Consider the following 7,560-nt stretch of genomic DNA (forward strand, 5'->3'; position numbering starts at 1 on the left):
CTTTTATATTTAGTCAAGTTTTGACTAAATATTTTAACATCGAGGGGGAATCGAAACGAGGGTCGTGGTGTATGTGCGAGTGTCTGTGTGTGTGTGTGTGTGTGTGCGTGTGTGTGTGCGTGTGTGTGTGTTTGTGTGTGTGTGTGTGTGTCTGTGTGTGTGTAGAGCGATTCAGACTAAACTACTGGACCGATCTTTATGAAATTTGACATGAGAGTTCCTGGGTATGAAATCCCCGAACATTTGTTTTCATTTTTTTGATAAATGTCTTTGATGACGTCATATCCGGCTTTTCGTGAAAGTTGAGGCGGCACTGTCACGCCCTCATTTTTCAACCAAATTGGTTGCAATTTTGGTCAAGTAATCTTCGACGAAGCCCGGACTTCGGTATTGCATTTCAGCTTGGTGGCTTAAAAATTAATTAATGACTTTGGTCATTAAAAATCTGAAAATTGTAAAAAAAAAAAATAATTTATAAAACGATCCAAATTTACGTTTATCTTATTCTCCATCATTTGCTGATTCCAAAAACATATAAATATGTTATATTCGGATTAAAAACAAGCTCTGAAAATTAAATATATAAAAATTATTATCAAAATTAAATTGTCGAAATCAATTTAAAAACACTTTCATCTTATTCCTTGTCGGTTCCTGATTCCAAAAACATATAGATATGATATGTTTGGATTAAAAACACGCTCAGAAAGTTAAAACAAAGAGAGGTACAGAAAAGCGTGCTATCCTTCTTAGCGCAACTACTACCCCGCTCTTCTTGTCAATTTCACTGCCTTTGCCATGAGCGGTGGACTGACGATGCTACGAGTATACGCTCTTGCTGAAAAATGGCAGCTACTTGACTAAATATTGTATTTTCGCCTTACGCGACTTGTTATATTCAGTCAAGTTTTGACTAAATATTTTAACATCGAGGGGGAATCGAAACGAGGGTCGTGGTGTATGTGCGTGCGTGTGTGCGTGTGTGTGTGTGTGTGTGTGCGTGTGTAGAGCGATTCAGACTAAACTACTGGACCGATCTTTATGAAATTTGACATGAGAGTTCCTGGGTATGAAATCCCCGAACATTTGTTTTCATTTTTTTGATAAATGTCTTTGATGACGTCATATCCGGCTTTTCGTGAAAGTTGAGGCGGCACTGTCACGCCCTCATTTTTCAACCCAATTGGTTGAAATTTTGGTCAAGTAATCTTCGACGAAGCCCGGGGTTCGGTATTGCATTTCAGCTTGGTGGCTTAAAAATTAATTAATGACTTTGGTCATTAAAAATCTGAAAATTGTAAAAAAAAATAAACATTTATAAAACGATCCAAATTTACGTTTATCTTATTCTCCATCATTTGCTGATTCCAAAAACATATACATATGTTATATTCGGATTAAAAACAAGCTCTAAAAATTACATATATAAAAATTATTATCAAAATTAAATAGTCCAAATCAATTTAAAAACACTTTCATCTTTATCCTTGTCGGTTCCTGATTCCAAAAACATATAGATATGATATGTTTGAATTAAAAACACGCTCAGAAAGTTAAAACAAAGAGAGGCACAGAAAAGCGTGCTATCCTTCTTAGCGCAACTACTACCCCGCTCTTCTTGCCATGAGCGGTGGACTGACGATGCTACGAGTATACGGTCTTGCTGAAAAATGGCATTGCGTTCAGTTTCATTCTGTGAGTTCGACAGCTACTTGACTAAATATTGTATTTTTGCCTTACGCGACTTGTTTACATTTAGTCAAGTTTTGACTAAATGTTTTAACATAGAGGGGGAATCGAGACGAGGGTCGTGGTGTATGTGTATGTCTGTCTGTGTGTGTGTGTGTGTGTGTGTGTGTGTGTGTGTCTGTGTGTGTGTGTGTGTGTGAGTGTAGAGCGATTCAGACCAAACTACTGGACCGATCTTTATGAAATTTTACATGAGAGTTCCTGGGAATGATATTCCCGGAAGTGGGGTTTTTTTTTTCATATCCGGCTTTTTGTAAAAGTTGAGGCGGCACTGTCACACCCTCATTTTTCAATTAAATTGATTGAAAGTTTGGCTAAGCAATCTTCGACGAAGGCCGGACTTCGGTATTGCATTTCAGCTTGGTGGCTTAAAAATTATTTAATGACTTTGGTCATTACAAATCTGAAAATTGTAACCATAAAACATAATTGTATAAAACGATCCAAATTTACGTTTATCTTATTCCTCATCAATTCCTGATTCCAAAAAAACATATAAATATGTTATATTTGGATTAAAAACAAGCTCTCAAAAAAATAAAAATATAAAAACTATGATTAAAATTAAATTTCCGAAATCGTTTGAAAACAATTTCACCTTATTTCTGGTCGGTTCCTGATTCCAAAAACATATAGATATGATATGTTTGGATTAAAAACACGCTCAGAAAGTTAAAACGAAGAGAGGTACAGAAAAGCGTGCTATCCTTCTCAGCGCAACTACTACCCCGCTCTTCTTGTCAATTTCACTGCCTTTGCCACGAGCGGTGGACTGACGATGCTACGAGTATACCAAATTGCAGTGCGTTCAGTTTCATTCTGTGAGTTCGACAACTTGACTAAATGTTGTATTTTCGCCTTACGCGACTTGTTTTTAATTGCGTAAAGAAACTGTCCTATGCTTTCACAAAAAATCCAATCTTGACTTTAAAAAAGCAGGAAAAAAGAACAGAAAAAAAAGATCAATAAAGAGATAAAAAAAAAAAGAGAGGCGAAAAAGAAAGGGTTGAAGCTGCCTGCATGCAACTGATATTAAAAAAAAGGAGAAAAAAAGTTCAACATAATCATCTATTTTTCTCCCTAACATTCAGGTCAACAAAGTCATTGTCATAGCTAGGCAGTCATTCGACAATCATCACAGGTTTGAACCGACCCTTTCGTTTAACCATTCAAAAAACAACAGCAATAACGCTGTTAGTACAACAGCGCGCTCAACTTTCGCCCTTTTGAACTCGCGATGAGACTTGTTTCTTCTGGTCGCCAAGCTTACCGTTAACAAACGCATGTACTAGTTGGGATTCCCCCAATTTTCGCGACCTTGACCGAATACTCTCGAAGTCAGCACTACGGCGTTCATGCATAGGGAACAGTTAGAAAGTTAACTTCGGGAGTTCCCACTTTCAAAAGAGGCCTCTACTTCCAGTGTTTCTGACTTCCAGTTCACGCATACGGGCCCTGATAAAAGCTCCGCCACGTTGCTTTTTGGTCTGCAGTCCAACTGCAGCTGTTTCGGTGACTCTCACTGCCCGTGTCAGTGGTCAGAGGGTGAGACTGAGAGAGAGAGAGAGAGAGAGAGAGAGAGAGAGAGAGAGAGAGAGAGAGAGAGAGAGAGAGAGAGAGAGAGAGAGAGAGAGAGAGAGAAAGAGTCGATTTGGGGAAAGAGAGAGGGTGAGAGACAATGAGGTGGAGGAGGAGATGGTTGAGAAAGAGTTAGTGAATGAGAGAGAGAGGGTGTGAGAGACAGAAAGAAAGAGAGAGAGAGGGGGTGTGAGAGAGAGGGGGTGAGAGAGAGGGTGTGAGAGAGAGAAAAAAAGGGAGAGAGAGGGTGTTAGAGAGAGAAAGAAAGAGAGAGAGAGGGCGTGAGAGAGAGGGTGTGAGAGAGAGGGTGTGAGAGACAGAACGAAAGAGAGAGAGAGAGAGAGGGTGTGAGAGAGAGAAAGAAAGAGAGAGAGAGGGTGTGAGAGAGAAAGAAAGAGAGAGAGGGCGTGAGAGAGAGAGAAAGAAAGAGAGAGAGAGGGTGTGAGAGAGAGAAAGAAAGAGAGAGAGGGTGTGAGAGAGAAAGAGAGAGAGAGGGTGTGAGACAGAAAGAAAGAGAGAGAGAGGGTGTGAGAGAGAGAAAGAAAGAGAGAGAGAGGGTGTGAGAGAGAGGGTGTGAGAGACAGAAAGAAAGAGAGAGAGAGTGAGAGAGAGGGTGTGAGACAGAAAGAAAGAGAGAGAGAGAGAGTGTGAGAGAGAGAAAGAAAGAGAGAGAGAGAGGGTGTGAGAGAGAAAAAGAAAGAGAGAGAGAGGGTGTGAGAGAGAGAAAGAAAGAGAGAGAGAGGATGTGAGAGAGAGAAAGAAAGAGAGAGAGAGAGGGTGTGAGGGAGAGAAAGAAAGAGAGGGTGTGAGAGAGAGAAAGAAAGAGAGAGAGAGGGTGTGAGAGAGAGAAAGAAAAAGAGAGAGAGGGTGTGAGAGAGAGAAAGAAAGAGAGAGGGTGTGAGAGAGAGAGAAAGAAAGAGAGAGAGAGAGGGTGTGAGAGAGAGAAAGAAAGAGAGAGGGCGTGAGAGAGAGAAAGAAAGAGAGAGAAAGAGAGAGAGGGTGTGAGAGAGAGAAAGAAAGAGAGAGAGAGGGTGTGAGAGAGAAAGAAAGAGAGAGGGTGTGAGAGAGAAAGAAAGAGAGAGAGAGGGTGTGAGAGAAAGAAAGAGAGAGAGAGGGTGTGAGAGAGAAAGAAAGAGAGAGGGTGTGAGAGAGAGAAAGAAAAAGAGAGAGAGGGTGTGAGAGAGAGAAAGAAAGAGAGAGGGTGTGAGAGAGAGAGAAAGAAAGAGAGAGAGAGGGTGTGAGAGAGAGAAAGAAAGAGAGAGAGGGTGTGAGAGAGAGAAAGAAAGAGAGAGAGAGGGTGTGAGAGAGAGAAAGAAAAAGAGAGAGAGGGTGTGAGAGAGAGAAAGAAAGAGAGAGAGGGTGTGAGAGAAAGAAAGAAAGAGAGAGAGAGAGGGTGTGAGAGAGAAAGAAAGAGAGAGGGTGTGAGAGAGAGAAAGAAAAAGAGAGAGAGGGTGTGAGAGAGAGAAAGAAAGAGAGAGGGTGTGAGAGAGAGAGAAAGAAAGAGAGAGAGAGAGATCGAGATCGAGAGAGACTTTTGGTTGGTCCTTCGGTGAGGTATTACACACCAGTACGACCGAACTAAGGTATCAATAAATTACTGTTGTGCAGCGGGTTAAAAGAATACCCTAAACCTCGGAGATATATATACCTTCACTCGGTCTCAACGACGTCACGTGACATGTTATATGGTGGAAGAGAATGCTGTCGCTTATTTTCCACCCTCAGTTCGGTAAGACTGAAACGATGCTCAGTCACGGAAAGAACTATCCAAACTTGCAAGCACAGCCGCGGTTGTCCTGTAAGTTCCCGATCCATGTTAAACCCTCATCCTCAAAAGGAAAATAAGCGACAGCATTCTCTTCCACCATATAACATGTCACGTGACGTCGTTGAGACCGAGTGAAGGTAGCCTATATCTCCGAGGTATACGGTATTCTTTCAACCCGCTGCACAACTGTAATTTAACGTTACCTTAGTTCGGTCGTACCGGTGTGCAATGGGTGCTTCGGTGGTCAGGTTCGAATCGACAGCTTTCTATGATTTCAAATCAACACTTGTAACTATGGTTCTCATAGGGAAATTTAATGCAGTGTTACCCATGCATATTTAATATATTTATGCTCACTACGTCCGTGTAATTGTCTGCTCATACAAGTGCAGTATAATGCTAGATTGGTTTCATGTTGATTGTTTCTTTGTCTGCTAATGGTTTTTTTTTCTGTTTATTTACCTGTGAGATCTCTATCGATAGATACGTGAATATAATATGCTCACCACCAAAAGAGAGTACACACTGCGTGTATCTTGTCGCCGATTTCTAATTATTGAAACAAAAGTAAGCAATAATGGATAATATTTTCAAACCCGTCCCATTATAATTGTGCTGAATACTTCTTCTTCTGCATTCCCGTTGCCATGCTAGTCTGTCAATGTTGTTGATGTGACTAAGTCTGCAGTTCGCCGCAGGGATTCCGTTGGGCCCTTCAGTTTCTCCTTCAGGTCGACCATCTCTGGCCAGAATTCACTTCTCAGGTCCGCAAAGGTTGGGCATGTCTGAAGAACATGTTCTGGGGTCTGCGTGTCTGTTCCAGGTGGGCTCTGTATACTTCAAAGCTGCTGTACAATTTAACAATGCGGAAAATTACCATTTTGGATAATGTCAGGGTCGGATAGACCCGCGTTGTTGTTTTTTAATAAACGCAGAAAAGGGATGTGCGTGACGAACCGTAAAAAATATGATGAAAATCATAAACGCTTCTTTCGTGTAATTGTTATGAGAAAAACAAAACCCTTTGCGGACTCATCATTATTTGTATTACTTCTTCTTCTTCGTTCATGGGCTTAGACTTCCACGTTCGGTCATGGTTTTAGCACGAGTGGATTATTACTTGCATGACCGTTTTTACGCAGCATACGCCGATTTCGGGGGAATTGTATGTATTACGATCACGACTTGTCACGAATACCTAAAAACAACCACGACACTCGCTTATTTCGTGCAACTGCAGTGGCATTTTTTAGCCCCATCAGAAAAGCACAAATATGTGACATTTCACAAGAATACCCGGTATAACTGATTTTACAGAATTTTTTAGAAATCTGCCAAAACAAAGCAGAACAACATGTTAAACCAGACTTATTCTATGTTGCCTACTTTGGAATCTGTACTATTTATTCTATTACTTCACACAAGTAGGTGTGTGGATGAACATTTAACAAAATGCAATACAAAACATCCATCAATACCTTCTTCGTCTCTACTGCATTTTGAGTGGAGTGTTTCATGAAATACAATACACAACAAAAGGGTGCTGATGAACGTTTCGTGGTGCATTGTGTTAAACGTTCCATGCATTTTCTTCTTCTTCTTCTGCCTTCGTGGGCTGGAATTTTACGTGTATGACCGTTTTTACCCCGCCATTTAGGCAGCCATACGCCGCTTTCGGAGGAAGCATGCTGGGTATCTTCGTGTTTCTATAACCCACCGAATTCTGACATGGATTACAGGATCTTTTCCGTGCGCACTTGGTCTTGTGCTTGCGTGTACACACGAAGGGGGTTAAGTCACTAGCAAGTCTGCACTGCACTAAGTTGACCTGGGAGATCGGAAAAATCTCCACTCTTAACCCACCAGGCGGCAGCGACCGGGATTCGAACTCACGATCTCCCAATTAGGAGGCCGACGTCTTACCACCACGCCACTGCGCCCGTCCGTTCTATGCATTAACCTATGTCTTTCTTGATTTTGAAACGCTGGCAGTCTGTTTGCTTTGGGTCTGCTAATGAAAACCAATCATACACAACAACAACAACAACAACAACAACAACAACAACAACAAGATAACAATGAAAATGTACTCACTAATACAAGACACACAAACAATTAGTTGAACCGATTTCGACGATTGTCTTCGTCAGCAAATACAATACATGTACTTTTACAAGAAGAAACAACAGAAAGAAACAAGTCGCGTAAGGCGAAATCCGTTTGGCCATGTTGGGTTTGATGCGTGCATGCCTGGTTTTCTCCTGCAGATGGGTGTCGGCACAGAAGGTCTGCCCGCTGTCCTCAGCCAACATGCTCCGTCTTCATGGCAGCTCAAATTTTTTATCGAGGTTCTCTCCTCTAGATCCGCCGTGTTTCGCCTAAGGGCTTGCGCTGCCTAGTTGATAGGGTCACCTCGTAGAGGATGTGGTCATAGACAACGCACGGTCGGTCTTGGGATAGGGAAA

Source organism: Littorina saxatilis, linkage group LG1, assembly GCF_037325665.1.
Source record: "Littorina saxatilis isolate snail1 linkage group LG1, US_GU_Lsax_2.0, whole genome shotgun sequence".
Taxonomy (NCBI): domain Eukaryota; kingdom Metazoa; phylum Mollusca; class Gastropoda; order Littorinimorpha; family Littorinidae; genus Littorina; species Littorina saxatilis.